Source organism: Rhinatrema bivittatum, chromosome 4, assembly GCF_901001135.1.
Source record: "Rhinatrema bivittatum chromosome 4, aRhiBiv1.1, whole genome shotgun sequence".
Lineage (NCBI taxonomy): Eukaryota > Metazoa > Chordata > Amphibia > Gymnophiona > Rhinatrematidae > Rhinatrema > Rhinatrema bivittatum.
This window is the reverse complement of record NC_042618.1, coordinates 194802175-194823468: the sequence shown is the minus strand read 5'-3', so window position 1 is coordinate 194823468 and position 21294 is coordinate 194802175. Positions and strand designations below refer to the sequence as shown.

Genomic DNA, 21294 nt, shown 5'->3' with positions numbered 1-21294 from the left:
ATATCTTGCGCCAGTAGTCTGCGAGCTTGGCTGAAAGGTGTGCGACCATCCATGCCGTTTGCCATCCCAATGATATGGAGGGAACAGAAAGATCATATTAACTGACTGTTACTTCTGCATGACTAATGTGTCAGGATACTCATCAAAGAACAGGAAGTTTATTGAGTACCCTAATCTTGCATCGGCAATGAAACCAGTGCCGCATGACGACAGTCTTCCTATTCCAAAACTGCCAGAGGTGTGGACACTTGATGACGAGGTAGGCGATGATGGGGAACTGTCGCAGATGGAAGCTGCGGCTGATCCTGACTTTGTGCCATCAACATCCAGCGATCCTCATTTAATATCTCAGTCACAGCTGAACGATCTGGTCAGAGATTTGGCTTTATCGAAGAGTCAGGCGGAGCTGCTTGGGTCAAGGCTGCAAGAATGGAATCTTTTGTCATCTGATAAGAAAATTTCAGTATTTCACAGCCGTCATGAAGATTTGACAAAATATTTCAACCAAATAGACAGTCTGACTTTTTGCTGTGACATTAATGGATTGTTTTGTGCTCTCAGATGTGACCCCGACCCAACAGAATGGCGACTGTTTATTGATTCATCAATCTTAAGTTTGAAGGCTGTTTTGTTGCACAACGGCAATATCTACCCATCAATACCTGTTGGACATGCCGTTCATATGAAAGAAACGTATGAGAACATGCAGCTACTGCTGAACCACATTGAGTACTCGAGGTACAACTGGAATTTGTGTGGTGATCTCAAGGTAGTTGCAATTCTACTGGGTCTGCAGCTTGGTTACACCAAGTATTGTTGCTTCCTTTGTGAGTGGGACAATCAAGCAAGAGATTCGCACTACGTCAGAAAAGTCTGGCCTCTCCGCAAGAAGTTGGTTCCAGGGCAGAAGAATGTTGCGCACGATCCATTGGTGGATCCAAGTAAGATATTTCTTCCACCTTTGCACATCAAACTTGGGCTGATGAAAAACTTCGTTAAGGCAATGAACAAGTAAAGCCTTTGATTATTTGCGGCAAATGTTTCCACGCATAAGTGATGCCAAGATAAAAGAAGGTGTTTTCGTTGGCCCACAAATCTGAGCTGTGATGAAGGACAGCCTCTTTGATGGTCTTCTACAAGATATAGAACGTGTTGCGTGGACAGCCTTCAAGAATGTCGTTTGTAACTTTCTAGGCAACTATAAGGCAGCAGACTATGTCGAACAGGTTGAAAAACTGCTTCAGGCATACAAATTGATGAAGTGCAACATGTCATTGAAGATATATTTTCTTCATTCCCACTTGGACTTCTTCCCAGACAACCTTGGTGCTGTGAGTGACGAACATGGTGAAAGGTTTCATCATGACATTCTCAAAATGGAGAAACGGTTATCAAGGCAAGTGGAACCCCTCCATGCTGGGTGACTATTGTTGAACTCTCATCTGCGAAGCATCGGACAGTGATTACAAATGAAAATCTGCGGCAAAACATTTTTAGTTTTGTTTTCTGTTGCCAACTTTGCCATTATAGCTTATGCCGCTACAGACAAGTAACAATGCTTAATGTATATCACACTTTTCTGGCAAACGGTACGTGATACTGACATAATAAATGCATATTTGTGTTCAGCTTGTTAAAATCTACGTGTTTCACCGAAGATTGTGGAGGAAACAAAATGTTCCCAGAAATTTGTTTACCAGTGTGAGTTGTCAGTTAGTACTGAAAATCCATGCTAACTGGATAAGTCTTTTCCCCCAACTTAACCATGTCCCCTAGACTCTCCCCCTTTTTCAACTGGCTACAAGTATGTTCCTTGTGTACTTAGGTGCATAAATCTAGCTGGTCAGAGGGGGCTATTTTGAACCAGAAATTACCTGGTTAAACCATCTGAAAATTTCCCTCTGTGTTTTCAAATAATGTGAACTTTCTATACACTCAGCAGACAAAACATACGGTAGGACTGGGCGAGATGTAATTCTGAAAGGTGATGATACAATCACTATCATAAATATATGTTCCCAGTGAACACCAGAGTAACGTTTGGTCCCAAATGTCTGTGATACTAACAAATAACTATTTAGGTTCCCCTATTTGTGTTAACAGATTTTAATTTAGTGTGGAACCTTGCAATAGATAGTAAAGGCGATTCACGCAGCAATAATCGGAGAGCAAGCAGGAAAGCCTGCATTCAATTTATGAAAGACTTCAGTTTGATAAATGCTTGGAGATACAAGCACTCCAAAGACAGAGATTACACTTTTTAATCACAGCCACATGAAATTTACTAAAGAAAAGGCCTAATCTTGAGTGAATCTGAATTGAGACCTCAAATAATAGAGGCTAAAATTAGGATATTATCTTGGTTAGACCAGACCCTGTTGCCTTAGAAGTTACAGGATTTCATACAAAAGCCAGAGACAGGTTTTTAGAGAATGAATGAGAGAATATTACAAGTTCCAGGAGTACCTGAAAAAAAAAATAAAAGAAACAAGAAATGAAAATGATAACAGAGCTCCATTTCTGGCGGTGCTTTGGGAAGCTGGAAAAGCAGGGGTTAGGGGTAAGCTGTACCAATCACATGTGCATATAAGGAGGGAATAAAAGCCTCCAAAGATTTGGAAGGTCTTATATAGAAGTTAGATGTTAAACATACAAAGAAAAGAAGTAAGATAATATTGCACTAAGACAAGCTGGAGATCAATTGAAAACTTTTTAGAGTTGATGAAATAAAGGATAAAAACTTTGCAAACCTAAGCAATATTACTATGAAAAGAATGAGAAAGCTGATGAATGGGTTGCAGCTAAATTAAAACACAAACTGAGAGCACAGATTATTAAGCAGAGTAACGCTCAGGAGAGTAAACTTGTAATGCTAAGAATAAATCAAAGAAATATTGCAGTTTATATAACTTGTATTCATCAGGCTTCTTTAGGGTCCACCACAGCACTTCTGTCACTACACTCAATTGTTTTTTGTCTGAAATTGCAGCCTAATTGCTGGATAATATCCACAACACCTCCACTGTGAATCAGATTCAGGTTATGTTCCTCAAGGGCAAATAGGACAGCCACCAGTGGCCTATAAAAACAAAGCATCCTCAAGGATAGGTAAATGGTTTTAGATTTCTATCTTGCTGCATCCACAGCCCTGGGGGTTAACAATATTTGCATTTAAAACAAGCAACACAAAATACAATCAATACAAAACATAACGCAAACACAAGGATTACAACAACGGGTGCACTTTTAGTGGAAAAAGAAGTTGCACAAAATAGGAGGTAAAAGTCTCTGTGATCAGGTGACTAACAAAGAGAAGGGGGGATCTGGGGATGGACTCTCAAAAGTGAAGGGCGAGTGGGGCCTCCCAGCACACTATGTAAGGTTATTGCAGGTATGTTGACTCAGAAGACGACAGAGTGACAGAGACCAACTGCGTTTTGTGGGACTGTGAATATCACACATTGCATTTACCTCAGAACCTGCCTAGCTTATAAAGAGATTACAAGCAGCAGTGTTTTGCTGGACTGTATTGAATTGCTGCCTTTATTCAGGAACTAGCCTAAGCTACAAGGGGGTTGCAAGCAATGCCATTTTATTAAGCTGTGAATATTTAACACTGTAAATACTTCATAACTTCACCAAACTATGGTGTCTTGATTAATCTAATCTTACTGGGTGTTGAAGAGGGAGACCTGCGGTGTTTTCAAAATGAATTTGTGAAAATCTCTCACCCCTAAGGGAAGGAGGAGGCTGCAGAGGGAACATATAGGCTGAAGCAGAAGCTGTGTTTCTGGATTTCTCAAAAAACATAAGGATACCTTTTTACAATCAGCCAATGGCCATTTCCTGAACTAGAGGTTTCTTCCATGATAGATGGGTGCACTTGTTTTTTTAAAATCAAGTGTACATACTTTGGGGGTTAATCCGGACTCAGCACTTACAAATAAATTTAAAAGCAGCATGCGTGTGTCCGTAATCGCAGGTTTTGGCATGAGAGCAGAGATATGCTTAATTTTATATTGTGCATACAAGTACACACGTATCAATTAAAATATCCCTGCCACGTGTATATAAAGAACATAAGAACATGCCATGTTGGGTCAGACCAAGGGTCCATCAAGCCCAGCATCCTGTTTCCAACAGAGGCCAAACCAGGCCACAAGAACCTGGTAATTACCCAAATACTAGGTGCAGCCTCTACACACAGATTTTAATAACATGCTCGTACAAGTGACCATATGGGGGGAGGGGGGGGGAGAGAGAGAGATACTCTGTTAGAGAGCAATCTAACATCTATATATCTCCCACTGTAAGAGGGGCACTTTCAACTCAGGGTAGGTGGCAGTGTTACAAGCATCTACAGACCCTTGCACCCTAGGCAGACCAATATAATACCCTCCCCCCCCCCCCCCCCCCGCCAAAATCCACCCTGAGTTGTACGTGCCTCTTACAGTGAGAGATATATAGAGATATATAGAGAGGACCCCAATGGTTTCTCATCCTTTGAGCTGTAACACCCATGCCCCACAAGTTTTCTGCCTCCTTATTCTTGACACGCACACAGGTATGTACACGCGTACTTCCCGTCTTCTTAAAATTCACGTTGTTCCCATGTATAGGGCCATTTTGCGCAAGCAATGCTTTTAAAATCTACCTGTTAATTTGGAAACTCATAATTCACAGATTGCTAAATGAGCTTTTTAAGATCTTCAGATGCTTCATCAACTCAGGCTGTATCTTGATCAGTCCAGTTTGAAGAATACTATGTAGGTCTTTGTTCTGTTTCATTTGGAGTACTCTAATGGGCTTTTATTTATTTATTTATTTATTTGTATTTTGGTGGAACTTCCTCAAAAATTAATTTATAATTTTCAGCAGGTACAAAGGTTCACGGCTAGGGTCCTTTTTGGGAAAGTCCACAGCTTTGCCCCTACTGAAGGAACTTGATGAAGTTCAAGGAGAGGCACGTGATAGGTTTAGACTCCTATCCCTGGTTTTCAAAGCACTAAAAGGGATAGGCCTTCAATACCTGTCTAATTGTTTGCTACGATTCTATCCTTCACGAGCACTTGGCACTCAGATCTTCACAGAACATGTTGTTGTGCATTCTTTCCGTTCACCAGTTTCACTTGGCTAGAACTTGAAATAGGACCTTTACAGTGATTTGTATATGAGATTAATAAGTGAAGTAATTATTGGAAGTTTCGGTATATAAAAAAGGTCAAATAAATAAATATTTACTGGTTTAGAAGGGGGGGGGTTGGGGGGGTTTAAAGCCTTTTTGCATTTTTAACATCCTTCCATGCTGTTTTTTCAGGATAATAATATCTTGGTTGGGATCTGGTGGTGATTAGTTCTCTATTTTGGTTTATTGGATCGGTTTGCATTGTTTTCTGTCCTTGTGTGATGGTTTCATTTCTTTGCTACTCATGACTACTCATCATTTCTATAGTGCTTCTAAATGTACGCTACGCAGTACAAACATTTCACTGTTAAGTAAACCTTATCATCTATTTGAGGGAAACAGGACAAATATGAGAGTTGCTGGATTCGTTGTGCCAAGCCCAGGATGGCCTGGAGAGAGCTGAGATCTGCAGGGTCTATGGCCTCCTTTGGTATAACGACACAAAGGGAAAGATTCACCAAATCTTCTTTAACACAATAGTTCAATCACACAAGAAAGAAGAGCATATTTTTTTTATGATAACTTTTTCAACATTTTATTTATGTCACCACATATTAAACATCTATCTAGACAATTAAAATCTATCGAGCTCACACACCCCCTCATACATTCAACACACATTACCCATAAAAACATGTAAATACACATTTCAGACATCGTAATTTTTATAACATTTAAGGTAATATAAATCAATAATTCATGATCAATTCAAATAAGCCATCCATGAAGCGAATCCTATGGAGCTTTATCAAACAAGCACATGATATTCAAAACCTTATCCCGAAAAGCATGAGATGTTCAAAAGGTAAGTCCGACAAAGATCTTTGTTTCACCCTCTTATCCTGAGGGCTTCCTCAGGGACTAACTCAAAATGAAATAATCTTCGATAATCAGAATCTTCAACGATAAATTCACTTTAACGATATCAAGTAGGCACACTCCGTATTTCACCGTTTTAACTTCTTCAATCACTGAAGTGTAGAAGTGCTTAATTTCCCAATTTCAACAAACGACCAAATACTGCTTTCTAATTCTAAATAAAAGATATTGAAAATATCTTATTAAATCAAAAAGGATATGTACTGTTTTACACTATGATGTATCAATGTCTAAACCACTGCGGCTATGCAAATACTTGAATTCACCAGGTAATCATAAAAGTGTACCTCATATGAAAACCTTCACATGGATGTGAAGTCGGTGAATTAGCCGTAATTCCTGTAAAATATCTTTGACATCTTTTTTGACGCTTGTATAATATGTTGATATTCATGTACTCTCGGTGAGTTTTTGACTTCTATAAACCTGCCAGTTATGGATTCTTTTTGTATTTAACCGGGATCCTTGGTTTCTAATTATATGTCTGTTTCTTCTTTTTATGCAGATAACGGGGAGATAGCGGTATAGGAGAATCTATGAGAATCGTTTGTTATTTTAAGTGAATTCTGTGTATTCCAGTCTGTGAAGGTTTTCATATGAGGTACACTTTTATGATTACCCGGTGAATTCAAGTATTTGCATAGATGCAGTGGTTTAGACATTGATACATCATAGTGTAAAACAGTAAATATCCTTTTTGATTTAATAAGATATTTTCAATATCTTTTATTTAGAATTAGAAAGCAGTATTTGGTCATTTGTTGAAATTGGGAAATTAAGCACTTCTACACTTCAGTGGTTGAAGAAGTTAAAACGGTGAAATACGGAGTGTGCCTATTTGATATCGTTAAAGTGAATTTATCGTTGAAGATTCTGATTATCGAAGATTATTTCATCTTGAGTTAGTCCCTGAGGAAGCCCTCAGGATAAGAGGGTGAAACAAAGATCTTTGTCAGACTTACCTTTTGAACATCTCGTGCTTTTCGGGATAAGGTTTTGAATATCATGTGCTTGTTTGATAAAGCTCCATAGGATTCGCTTCATGGATGGCTTATTTGAATTGATCATGAATTATTGATTTAATTACCTTAAATGTTGTAAAAATTACGATAAGTTTGAAATGTGTATTTACATGTTTTATAGGTAATGTGTGTTGAATATATGAGGGTGTGTGTGAGCTAGATAGATTTTAATTGTCTAGATAGATGTTTAATATGTGGTGACATAAATAAAATGTTGAAAAAGTTATTAAAAAAAATATGCTCTTCTTTCTTGGGTCCATGGCCTCAGCAATCTATAATACTCATCGGTTGTGAGGACCCCTAATGCTGGGGTGTGGTTGGCGCTGCCTAACGAGCAAGTCCACTAGGCCCACATTGCCAGCTGGCGGGGGGAGCCCTGTAGTGGGACTGGCTGGAGTTCTCCTATACCAGCCACCTCTCCCAGAGTTGAGCCCTTGGGTTCTGGGAGCTGGCAAGTTTAACTGGATCCCAGGGCAGTACAAGAGCAAAGTCCAAGCCCAGGCATAGGTCAGGACAGGTGGCAGACAGTGGAAACGGAGAGCAGGCCAAGGGTCCAGGCAGGCAGCAGACAGCAGAAACGGAGAACAAGAAAAGGGCCAAGGCAGGCAGCAGACACGGAGAACAGGCCAGGGGTCGAGGAAGACAGCAGAAACGAAGAACAGGCCAAAGGTCAAGGCAGGCAGCAGACAGAGCAAGGTTGGTTCCAAGGCAAAGGGTCAGGTCCAGGCATCAATCAAAGGTGGTCCAAATCCAAGCCAAAGTCAATACCAGGAAGTCAAGCCAAGGGAAGACAAGGAACAAAGAACAAGACAGACCTAAAATACAGGGCTATACAACACGACACGCAGAAGACGGGGGCAAGACACGGACATTGAGAAGGAAACAGGCAGGGCAAGACAGGAACAATAAAGCAAGGCACAAGGATAAGACAAGCACACACGAAGCAACAGGCACTGAACACAAGGCAAGGGAAAACTGAGTGAAGGACCCTTACAAGGGCTAAAGCCGATGATATCATCAGCGGATGCCGCAGCCCTTTTCCTGCCACGGGCCCTTTAAGAGCATGCTTGTTGGGAGTATGTGTACCTAGGGACGGATATTGGGAGCAGCGGATGGTACCATTTACCACTGTGTGAAGCAACATTCTTGAAAGGCACTGTCTCGGCTGTGAGTCCTGCATGGCGACGTCAGGAGTGAGTGTGGCGGTTCGTGGGGGTGTGCCACAAGCCGCCAACCATAACAAGATCTAGTACGAAGGTACATATTATCTTTAATTAAAGCACTTTGCAAAGAAGACAATTCAGTGATCTGATTTCCGAGGGACTCCAGATGGGATGAATGAGAAAATAATAATAAAGCATGAAAATAATAAAAAAGCCCTCTAGTATCCCTTCCACACATTGCAAAGATGAAGCTAAGTCCTCAAGAGAAATATTCTTAAAAGTAATAGCTGATTTCTTCTGTAAAGCAGGGAAGGAGATATGATTTAAGGAAGGAGAAGAAAAAAGCTGGCACAGTTCTCTCCCACTTGTAAGATTAACCCCCACTAACACACTTAGGGGAGGCAAAAGACTCCCCTCACATGATAAACCAAAAGACCTGTCTTGAATAACCTCCGATGAATGAACCCCCTCTGAAGCTCCCGCTTCTAATACATTTAAGGCGAGCAACTGGGAGTTACCAGAAGAGACAATATAACAGGTTGTGAAGGTGAAATCTGATTTTCAGGGCTCAAGATGCAAACATTGCTCAAAGGAGATACTGAAGCTTCCATATTCAGCATCCCTCCTAGAAAAGTCCCGTTGGTTTGGCTGGGCGATGGAAGAACACAAGAGTCAGAGGGCCCTGAAATAATAGCAGAAGTTACTGTAGGAGATGGCATATTCTGCTCCTTCCTCTTTTTACCCATAGGCCAAAGTGAAAAAGACTTGCCGAAAGAAGCAAAGATAAAAAAAAAAGCACCTTACATCAAGACACAAGCTCAAGTAGAAAAATATTTAGTTCCCTGCTAGACTCTCCAAGGGGCTCAGAAGGGGCGCACCTCTTTGGCTCAAGCCTTAGGCTGTGCGCCAATGACAGCGCACCAGAGACCAACAGATCTTTAAAGGCACCAATCATGCTGATGTCAGCAGTGGGGACCAGGGCATGCCTACCTCCCCCTGAGTTCCAGCATTCCAGCACATGAAGGATAGCAGCAGCGATTTTCCTCGTGGTTCTCTCACGCACCGCTATAGGCCAACAGATCTTCAAAGGTGAAGGTGACGTCAGCAGGGGGTCTGTTGCAATCTTAACTCCCCCAGAGTTCCAGAACACAGAGGAGAGCAGCGACAATCTTCCTTGCGGTTCTCTCACTCCTCACCATAGGTAGACAGATCTTTAAAGGCCCCGGTTGCGCTGATAGTGACCATCAGCAGGGGGTCTGCGGCACTCCCACCTCCCCTGGAGTTCCAGCACATGAAGGAGAACAGAGGCAATCTTCCTCGTGGTTCTCTTCCCCTGCCAATTTTGTTGAGCCTATAATATCGCATGCCACCACAACCCCCCTCCCCTTGCCCCATCCATTCAGGAAAATACCTTATTTGCCCTTGTGACTATAAAGCTGGAAGAAAAGGGCAGATATCACCTGCCCCCCCAACCTGGACTCTGCCCCGTTGGCACAGACATCTTCATCAAACTTTTAATAAACAATTTCCAACCTTTGTGTCTGTAGTTTTCATTTATCCTCTGTATCTGCTAGCACTTGGCCTTCTCTTAGTTTCCTCTCTGCTTTTTCATTCCTTTTTCTTTTAAAGTTTAGTTTCAGGTCTTCCTTTCATTTCTTTTTCAGAGATATACACATGGAGAGAAAATAAAAATATCTATCAGCTCTCCCTCCACAGCTTATCTTCTCTCACCTCCTCCTAGTCTCACCCCCCTTGCCACGTCCATCTCTCTACTCAACTCTTCTTGCCGCTTTCCTCCACCATGTCCCTTCACTTCTCACAACTCTTCTCTTAGTTTAGCCCTCCTCCTCTCTGACCCACATAGCTCCTTTCCCAGCTCTATTAACCTCTCTCTTCCTCTTAAGTTCCCTTCACCGAACCCTCAGCCCTGCTCCTTTTATTATTATAGCCCATGTCCTCTCTCTCAGCCTGTATCCCCTTCCCCTTCTCACAGCCCATGTCCACTCTCTCAGGCCTCTCTGCTACTCTCCTGGCCCCTCTCATCCTTACAGCCTGAGTCTACTTTTCTCCCTCAGTTCTCTTTCTTGTCCTTCTTCCTCTAACTTCCTCTTCTCCCAGCCAGAATTTATTTTTTAGTTCCTCTCCCAGACCCTCATAGCAGTATTCTTTCCCAGCCAGTATCCCCATTTAAATCATCTATCAGCAGTTCCCTTGGCCCCCTCTCACCCTCCCTATAGCTATTTATTTTACTAGATTTTTATATACCGTAGTTTAAACTAGCCATCCCAACAATTTACAAATATTTCATACAAAAAAATCCAATAAAAATATAAATAAATATAACATGAAATATTAATCATAGAATAGAGTTAATAAGGACATAAAAATAAAATAATTCAAAACTTCTTAGTCATAAAAACAGTTAATAACCAATAAAAAATAAAAGTGTAGACATATCAAATTAAGCTGTAAAACTGTGGTACTTAAAAAAATATAACTGGAAGCTAAAAATTATCCATTACCTATCGTGTAAGCCTGTTCAATTAGCAAGGTTTTAAGCGCCTTTTTAAACATTTTGAGTTCTGCTTGTAATCAAGTCTATTGGTAAAGCATTCCATAGTTTTGGTCCCACAAGTGAAATTGCTCTAACAAGGGTGAGTCGTGCAGAAGTAACTGAGGGGATTGAAAGCAAATCTTTATTTGCAGACCTTAAGTTTCGCTGCAGAGTGTGCAATCAAATGACCGCGTTCATCCAGTCTACTTGCTCACCATAAATTGCTTTGGATAAAATACAAAGTGCTTTATATTGAATCCTATATTCAATGGATAACCAATGCAAAGATTTCGGAATAGGGGGTGATATGATCCTTTTTCCTACTACCCGTAAGCACTCTTGCAGCTGTGTTCTGTAAAATCTGAAGAGGACAAATAGTGGACTGTGGTAGGCCGAGAAGTAATGAATTGAAATAATCTGTATCAGAAAATATCAGGGATTGTAATATTGTTCTAAAATCATCTGGATTTAATAATGGTTTTAATCGCCTAAGCATCAAATGTTTATTGTATCACTCCTTGATTTTAATAGATATATGTTTTTTTAAATTGAGCTCTGGGTCAATCCAGACTCCAAGGTCTCGTACTTTATCTCCTAGGTTAATCGTGAGGTTGTCTTGGGGTACTATTAATTTTTTTATCTAGATTTGAAACTTTCCTTTCAAAAAGGATAATTTCTGTTTTTCCGAAAATTAAGCTTAGTTTCATTTGTGTTAGTAACTGTTTGATAATATTTAGGTACATGGCTGTAATTTCGTAAGTTTTATCTAGCATATTGTGAACAGGAATAATAATCTGTATATCGTCAGCTACTCTGTTCTTCTTGCCTAGTCCTTCTATTGGCAGCTATCTGTTATAATTAGTGAGGTTTGGGTGGACCCTTGGACACTGTGGCAGCTGACCACACCCACAGGGGGCAGTCCCATGAGGGGCCACAGGTCAGGCTCAGCTTAGGACACACAAAGACAGAGATTGATCTTTTATTAAACAATATGGTGAAGCCACCAGAGGTGGCAGTGGTGAATAGTTGAAGTAGCTCGGCTGGGCGAATATCCCTCAGGCGCTGGAACAGCGACTCTTCCGGTAGCAGTGCTGTAGTGGAAAGAACTGAGAATAATGAGTACAGTGGAATATGCACAAAGCCCCAGTACGGAGAACCCCAGAATAGGGAAAGCAGGCCCTCGAAGAGCGAGTACCTGATCCCTGAGAGCTGAGAGGCTTGAAGGTGATGTACTCACACAGTGGTTCCATGAAGGAGATGGTCACAGGGCTGGAACGGAGGCAGGCCCTCGAGGAGCGAGTACCTGCTCCAGGGAACAGCTCTGAGGTGAAGATGGTAGTACTCACTGGTGTTGAAGCTAGCGAGTCCTTCCAGGCAGAAGAGAAGGTAAGAGCAGGCAGCGAGTCAGGGAACATGGGCCCTCGAGGAGCGAGTACCGGTTTCCTGATAGCGACCTGAAAAGCAAGTAAGGTCCCCGAGGAGCGGGTATCCCGTTAGCATTAAGAGTCCAATAGTAGATTGGAGGCAGAGTAGCTGGGTACGGAGAGTGAATCCCATCCGTAAGGAATTCCCCTTGCTAATTCAAAGGCTAGCAAACAAAGTAGGCTTTAAATATCCGGGCAGCATGACGTCATCACAGGGGAACACCCCTGAGGTTTGCGCCAAGTAGGAAATAAGAGTGAGGGCCACGCGGCACGCGCGACCTAAGGTACAGGCGGAGCATGGCGGGAGGCAGCGTCCTAGCCGGTCCGGGGACGACAGAGAGGATGGCAGGCAGACGCCGCGGCAGCCAGGTGTCCATCAACAGCAAGAGAAGGTGCCAGGAAAGAAAGATAGGCGGAGTGAAGCCGTCGGGAAGGGACGGTTGCAACACTGTCCCCATCTCCACTACACCTCAGGATGCCTGTCTGTCCTCCATTCACACTGCTCTCTGGTCTCCTTGCAGCCCATTAGTCAGACATCCAATGGCCAGTTAATAGCCTGCAGGGGAAGGTGGGAGCAATAGCAAGGAGATAGAAGCACTTCCTTACTTCCCAACCCTAAAGCCCTGTAGCATGGAGCTCCCAAGCTACAGAAGTGCAAAAAACAATATAAGGGGTTGTATTAGAAGAAGGGAGAACAAGTGTGAAGAAATCTTGATGTATGGGTCTGATAAGCTCTCAAGAACTGTTTAAATTAGGTCTAGAAGGTTCCTAAAGAGAACTGTATCACTGAGTTAACTATCAGGCCGATACAGTAAGGGCGCGTAAGAAAAAGTGTGGCAGTGCCGGGCGCCCGCTCGTTTGCCGCATGCACAGTCCAGATCACATACCGCTCGATACAGTAGTTAAATGGCATGCAAATGCAAGCCGCGTCCAAAGCGCATCCAAGAAGCATCCATGAAGCGCAATCCGTTTTACTGTATAGGCGCTATGCAGCGCCTATACAGTATCCTGGGTGCGCTGGAACCTGTCATTTCAAACGTCATTTCAAATGACGTTTGAAATGACAGGTACCAGGAAGTGGATGGTTCTCCTACAGACACCGCTGCCTTGAGCGCCCCAGCAGCCGGCGATCGGAGGCAGGGAGCGCAACAAAGCACCCTCCTTCGGACAGGCAAGAGAGACGAAATTTCACAGTCCCAAACCAACCCAATCCAATCCAAGCCCCAGCAGAGAGAGACGAAATTTCACAGTCCCGGGCAAACTTTCTCCCAGCCCCCGCTCACCTGCCCTGGCCACGGCCACGCAAGCCCCCAGCAGCAGCAGTAGAAGGGCAGCGAGAGTGAGCTGCTTCAGCGGATCGGGCGCTCCCCATGCGAGGCGGCTTCCAGCAGCCCCGCCAGCGAAGGTGAATACGTGCACGCCAGTATGTCCAATATGGGCGCTCAAGGCAGCAGGCGCATGAACGCACGCCGTGACCTGAGCGCCCGGCTGGACGTCGGAGGTCACGGCGTGCGCGTATTCTCCTTCGCTAGCGGGGCTGCTGGAAGCCGCCTCGCATGGGGAGCGCCTGATCCGCTGAAGCCACTCTCTCTCGCCGCCCTTCTACTGCTGCTGCTGGGGGCTTGCGTGGCTGCGACCAGGGCAGGAGAGCAGGGGCTGGGGTTTGCCCGGGACTGTGAAATTTCGTCTCTCTCTGCTGGGGCTTGCCTGACGCTTGGATTGGGTTGGTTTGGTTTGAGACTGTGAATTTTCGTGTGAAATTTCGTAATTTACCGCCTACCCTGACCCTGGCGTTAGTGTGAAACCACACTAATGCCAGGGTCAGGGTAGGCGGTAAATTAGCAGGTAAAAGACCCGGCAAGATAGCAGGTTAAAAAAGAGATAGTCTGGGCGCACGTTACTGTATGGGAGGGAATAGCTAATCGGATCGTTTACATATATATACATGCCGCGGGCGGAAAGGGATACGCATCGAGTAAAAGAAGCGGTAAGGATCGGTAAAAACAGATAGTGAATCGCGGATTAGACTTATGCGGCCAAATTGTGAGTACACAGCGTAGAAACGGGGTAACTGCGGCCGCGCTTTACTGTATCGGCCTGTATATAAATTGTGTACATATACTTGGGGTCAAGGATAGGATAAAGAATATATGCAAGGAAGAGAAGCAGTAAAATTAATATCTGCTGAGTTAGCAGACATTTGACCCCCAGCATGTGTGCCATGCATTGGAATGTATGGGAAAGGAAACACAGCAGTTCTGAACATAATGATTGTGGGTGAAGAGGGGAGAGAGGCCCTCTTAGTGGGAACAAAGGAGAAAAACATTTATAAGTCAGCCTGTGAGTGTTGAAATTTGGTACAGAAGGAAACTTGGTCTCACATATATCTTACCCCAGTGCTGCTTTTTCCCTAACACTATGGACAGACCGACACAGATTCAGGACCATACTGTAAATACCATATGTATATATATGCATATACTCTCGTATTTTATTTACTTATTACCTACTATCTTTGTGATCTTTATTACTATCAGCACTACTAGCTGTAATAATAAATTCTGTTATTCATTATAGGCATGAGTATGTATGTGTTCATTGTAAAGAGTAAGAATGCCATCTAGTGGCCCTTACACTTGGTCATTGCAGGGGTGCTCAAACACCTACAGCAGCCACAGAACTGGCACCTATGCCATGATCTATATATTGATGCTCATTTGATGATATATTGGTGTTCTTTTATTTGCTATTAATTACTGTGGAACGGCAGTTAGTTTCTAATTAAACTAAACGGCAATTAGTTCCTAATTAAACTAAACTTAGAAGTTGAAATTATTTGAGGGATATGGTATGTCCTAGGATAATGATCAACGGTGCCAGCTAGAATAGCCCATAGCAAGTAAATCTTGACACCCAATTTGTTATACATAACATTTTTATTAACTTGCCACCCTGTGACCTGGGGTTGTATTAACACAGTTATATTGCAGGGGCATGTAACCTTTGATCCATTAGATCACGAAAGTTTAATTCCCAGGGTTCCATTTCCTGACTCATGGTGTAATCTTCATACCAACTGGTCACCCCTAGAAGCAGGGCATTTTGGGGAAGTTGACTACATGGAATGATAAATCTCCATTTCGGACAAACAATATGGACTGAACTTGCAACTACTGTCTCTCTCTCTGAGACCTCAGAAGCATCACCTTTTTGATGGTCTCCTACTGATGACAACATATAAGTTTTCAGGAATTCCTTTTGACTAAATGTATTTGTCTATTGATGTGATATAAGACCAATCCTTGATCTGCAAATGAGATCACAGCTGATGAAGTTGGCCTTTCTTCTTTAATTCTTTCCTCTTGTGCTTGTATTTGCTTGGTTTCCAAGTTATGGATGGCGAAGAGATTAAGCTGTCTCCATCTGAACATGCCCCACGTCATATCTTCCCAACTACTGAGGTCTACTTTACAGATTTTAAAGTTGTATTTGAGGATGTCCTTAAATCTGAGATGTGATTTTCCCTGTGATCTGTGTCCACGTTTCAGTTGGCCAAAGAACACAATTTTGGGTATTCTGGTTCTTTCATTTTTACTAAATGGCCTGCCGACTGAAGATAAGTTTTCACCACTATCCTTCCACATTAAAAATGTCGCACCTGTCAAGGACTTCTCTGTTGGAGATCCTGTCATGCAGCTGGATCGCAGGAAGCATTGATGGAATTGCTTAAAGTGTTTTCTGTATAGCATCCAGGATTCACATCTATACAATAGTGTGGACAGTACGACTGCCTGGTACATTTTGATCTTAGTGAGTAGACATCCCATAAGCTCCCCAGTCCATGTCTTTTTCCAGAAGCATCATGCTTTATGTATGTACTTTTTTAGTATAAATATTCATGTCTCGTTGCTGAATGTGTTTAATTTTGATTATAAACTTCTCATTATAAGCTGCGTTGAACAATTATAATCGAAGTTTGCAGGGTAAAAGAATAAATAAATAATAAGAACGTTGGTGTACACAACCTTGTTTTGATCCCTTGGTGTTGCTGAATAGCCTGCACATAGGGAAGACAAGGCCATAGCAGAAAGACTAAATGAATTATTTGCTTCGAATGTTGGGGAGATATCCATGCCAGAAACAGTATTTAATGGTGATGATTCAGAAGAACTGAAACAAATCATGGTGAACCTGTTACGATCCTGCTCGCGGAGCCCATCCCGCAAGCAGGCCTCTCCACTCACCTGCGAATCGCTACCATCCAGGCCTCTGACACTGCCATTGTCGTCCTGGCTCGCCGCCCTGTGCGGCAAGAGAAGCCACTGCTGTTTGTCTTTGTGGCCCTTGCCGCCACCGGAGCTCCACCTTGGGGAGTTCCCCGCTGGGATTTCTGGGTGGCCGGAGACCGCTGGTGCTGCCTCCTCCACTGCGGCCCGGAGCTGCCGCCAGGACCTCATCATGCGGCAGGAAGCCGCCTCCAGGTCCGCCTCTCTTCACGGCCTAGTGCCGTCATCAGGGCCTGCTCCTCCGTCTGTGCAATGGGGGCGCTGCTGTCCGTGGTCCTGCTCCTCCCTGGGCCCTCCTCTAGGCGCCGGCGCACACCTCTTCACACTATATAAAAGGGCTCACTTCCAGTTCCTTGAGGCCTTCGGATCCAGGTCCCATGGTCGTCCATGTTCATCCTCACCGGATCAAGGTCCTCCATGGTCTTCACTTGCCTAGATGGCTCTTCGTTCCGTGTTCCTGGTCTTGTCCTTCGTCAGAGCTCCTTCGTCGCCTGTTCCATGTCCTGATGTTCCGTGGTTCCGTTCCTGAATCCTGATGTTCCAGATGTTCCTTGTTCCTGATGTCTTGATCCTGATGCCTTCGTCTTCACTTCTGCAACTAGTTCCCAGTTTCCTGCGTCCATCTTTCCTGGTGTGCCATCGTCGTGGTCTGTGACCAGCCCATGGGAGGGCTGTGTAGGGCGCTTCGTGGTACAAGGCCTTCTTCTCGTCTGCAGCGCAAGTCTCCGGAAGATCCTTGTTTTTAATGTTCCGAGTTCCAAGTCTTGAATTCTGAGTCTTGAATCCTGTCCCGGTTTTTGGAGTACCTTGCCTGTGTTGTGTTTGAGGCATTGTGGATCCTTGGTCGCAATGGAGATGACTCCGCCCATGGGGAGGAGCCCCATGGGGAACCACTGCGATAGGATGACACAGATAGCAGACACAGAATGGATAGAGTCTTTATTGTATTGCTGTAGATAGATGGTGAAAGCAGGAAGGTAAGGCACTGATCCACGAAGTGCCAGTATGCTCAGGCTCAGAAGTATAGTCTCACCCAGATGTTCACGATAGGCGGAAGCCCGCAGTGCGGGAAACGCCGCAGCTGGTGGGTGGAGTTGGAGCGCCGGATTGTAGAGATACTCACAGAATGAAAGGCGTCTTCCTGGTGGTAGAGTGGTGGGACTGAAGGTCCGTGATGCATGATATGAAGGTAGATAGGCCCTCGAGGAGAGAGTACCCAATGGTCCAATATCCAATTCCCCACTAACTAAGACTCCCGAGGAGCGGTTGTCTTAGTTAGAGGGGAACCCCGAAGGGAAGTTGGAAGCGAGAGACCCCCCGAGGAGCAGGTGTCTAGAGCTTCTACTGGAGCGAAGCCCTTAGCATGAAAGCAGCATCTAAGCATGCAGTTTAGAGCAGTCAGAGTAGCTAAGCGAAGTCTTTGCTAACCCAAAGTGGCAGCAGAGGCAGAGGCTAGATATACCCGGAGCTACTGATGTCATGCGGTGGGGCCGCCCCCGAGGTTCCCGCCATGACGTGTATTTGAGTGTAGGAGATGTGCGCGCTCATGCCCTAGGAGGCCACGGGAGTGAACATGGCGGATGAGGACACCCATGCTGGTCTGGAAATGCCGAGGCCTTCGGCACTCTGCACTGGAGGCAGCCATCTTGCCCAAAGAGAATGAAAGGGGAGAAAGACGTAAGGCAGAGTAGTTGCAGCCATCTGCGACCGACGGACGCAACAGCCTGCTTCCATCCATGCCCAAGACTCTGCCAGAACCTGCTCCGCTTCAGCATGGTCCATGACCAACCATAGGCGGCTGTGTAGGGTGCACCCTGGTGCAGACCTCTACTGAATCTTCGACATGTTCCAGTCTCAAGTTCCACTACTTCGCCTGGAGTCTGCTTCGCGCTCAGCGTGGTCCGCGACCAGCCATGGGCGGCTGTGTAGGGCGCGCTGCGATACAGTTCTCACCCAGTACTTTCGCCTGAATCCTTGCCTGAGACCTTCTGAGTAACCTGAATCCTTGTCAGAGTCTTCTGAGTAACCTGAGTCCTTGTCCGAGTCTTCTGAGTAACCTGAGTCCTTGTCCAAGTCCTTCCAAGTTCCAAGTCCTTCGTCTGAGTCCTTCCAAGTCCTCAACTTGTTCCTGCCCTCAACCTCCATCTGGCCTCACACACTCGTCGTTCCCAAGCGGCGGGTCCGAAAGGGCTTTCGAGTGGCCGGAGGACTACTCCTGAGACCAGCATTGCGTTGCTGGGTCTCCTTGGTGCCTGTAAGTCCAGTGAAGGGCTGATCCTGCTTGGTGCCTGTTCCAAGTTCCTTGCTTTAGTTCCAGTCCTGCTTTGTTCCTGCTCCACCTGTGCTTGCATGTGCTCACCTCCCATGGTGTGGCTCGGGCCCCTCTCTAGAGTCATGCCGTGGTTCCCATGAGCTAGCGGCCGCGCCCGTGTCAGGATCTGTAGTTCGCGGTTGCAACAGAACCTGGCAGATGTAATAGGACAAACTGACAAACTAACAAGTAGCAAGTTACCTGGACCACATGGTTTACACCCAACTCAGAAGCAGCCTCAGAGAATGCTATTGAAATAGTAGGTTAAATACATCACCACCTCTAATATACACACCAATGAGTTAATTTGTTTGCATAACGTTTTCCTAATTGGTTGGCATTATAATGTTATCTCAAATATGCTAATGAGATTGAATTCTTGTAAGTTATGTAAATTGAGCCAGAACATATGAACGAGAAGTTGCCATACTGGGTCAGACCAAGGGTCCATTAAGCCCAGCTGTTTCCAACAGTGGCCAATCCAGGAAACAAGTACCTGGCAAGTATACAAACATTAAATAGATCCCACACTACTAATGCTGGTAATAAGCAATGGCTATTTCCTAAGTCAACTTGATTAATAGCAGTTTATGGAATTCTCCTCCAGGAACTTGTCCAAAACTTTTTTAAACCCAGATAAGCTAACTGTCTTAACCACATCCTTTGACAATGAATTTCAGAGTTAATTATGTGTTGAGTGTAAAAGAATTTTCTCAATTTGTTATAAATGTGCTACTTGATAACTTCAGAGTGCACCCTAGTCCTATTATCTGAGAGTAAACAACCGATTTACCTTAACCGATTTACCTAAACCTATTTATCGGTTACCCTATGAGGAAAGGCTAACCTCTTTAGCCTTTCCTCACAGGGTAACCGATAAATCCCCTATATCATTGTGGTCACCCTTCTCTGCACCTTCTCCGGTGCATCTATATCTTTTTTGAGATACAGTGACCAGAACTGAACACAGTACCCGAGGTGAGGTCTCATCATGGAATGATACAGAGATATTATGACATTCTCTGTTTTATTCATTATTTCCTTCCTAATAATCCTAACCTGTTTCTTTTTTTCTAACTACTGCAGCACACTGAGCAGACAATTTCAATGTACTGTCCTCTATGATGCCTAGATCGTTACATAAGAACATAAGATATGCCAATATTGGGTCAAATCAAGGGTTCATCAAGTCCAGCATCCTGTCTCCAACAGTGGCCAATCCAAGTCACAAATACCTGGCAGGTATCCAAACATTAAATAGATCCCATGCTTTCTCTTAGATTAATAGCAGTTTATGGACTTCTCCTCCCAGGAACTTATCCAAACTGTTTTTAAACCCAGCTACATTAGCTGCCTTAACCATGTCCTATGACAAAGAATTCCAAAGCTTAATTGTATATTGAGTGAAAAAGAATTTTCTCCGATTTGTTTTAAATGTGCCACTTGCTAACATCATAGAGTACCCCCGAGTCCTTGTATTATCCAACAGAGTAAATAACCATTTCACATTTACCTTATAGAGTCCTTTCATGATTTTGTAGACCTCTATCATATCCCCTCTCAGCCGTCTCTTCTCCAAGCTGAACAGCCCTAACCTCTTTAGCCTTTCCTCAAAGGAGAATCATTCCAAGCCCTTTATCATTTTGGTCACCCTTCTCTGTACTTTCTCCAGTGCAACTATATCTTTTTTGAGATGTGGAGACCAGAACTGCACACAGTATTCAAGGGGCGGTCTAACCATTGAGCGATACCGAGGCATTATGACATCATCCGTTTTATTTCACATTCCCTTCCTAATAATTCCTATATTCTGTTTGCTTTTCTGACTGCCTCAGTACACTGAGCCGAATATTTCAATGTAATATCAGCTATGACGTCCAGATCTTTTTCCTGAAACTTAACATTGTGTAGCTACATTATGGGTTATTTTTCCCTATATGCATCACCTTGCACTTGCCATGTTACTTTTCATCTGCCATATGGATGCCCAATCGTCCAGTCTTGCAAGGTCCTCCTGCAACTTACCACTGTCCACTTGTGATTTAACTACTCTGAATAATTTTGTGTCAACTGCAAATTTGATCACTTCACTCATCGTTCCTCTTTCCAGATCACTTATAACTATATTGAAAAGCACTGTTCCAAGTATAGATCCCTTAGCCACTCCGTTTACCTCTCTGTTTACTGAGAAAACTGACCATTTAATCCTACTCTGTTTCCTGTGTTATAACCTGTTTATAATCCACAAAATTATATTGTCTCCTATCCCATGACTTTTTAAGTTTCTTAGAAGCCTCTCATGTGGGACTTTGTCAGCCTTCTGAAAATCCAAATACACCACATCTACCGGCTCACCTTTATCCACATTTATTAACCCCTTCAAAACAAATGTAGCAGACTGGTGAGGCATGATTTCTCTTGGGTAAATTGATGATGACTGTGTCCCATTAAACCATGTCTATCTATATGT

At 43.8% G+C, this 21294-nt stretch overlaps 1 protein-coding gene across 8 annotated transcripts in view; it reads right to left on the bottom strand.

The window, feature by feature from the left end:
- Positions 1-21294, bottom strand: part of GLYCTK (glycerate kinase) — an 81494-nt gene that overhangs the window by 55132 nt on the left and 5068 nt on the right. For 5 of the 8 annotated variants that reach the window (XM_029599490.1, XM_029599486.1, XM_029599494.1 and 2 more), the window contains one exon: positions 9783-9904. The exons of the other annotated variants lie outside the window; for them this stretch is intronic. The gene's annotated coding sequence lies outside the window, so the exon portion shown is untranslated. The remainder of the gene's footprint in view (positions 1-9782; positions 9905-21294) is intronic. 8 annotated transcript variants of the gene reach the window in all.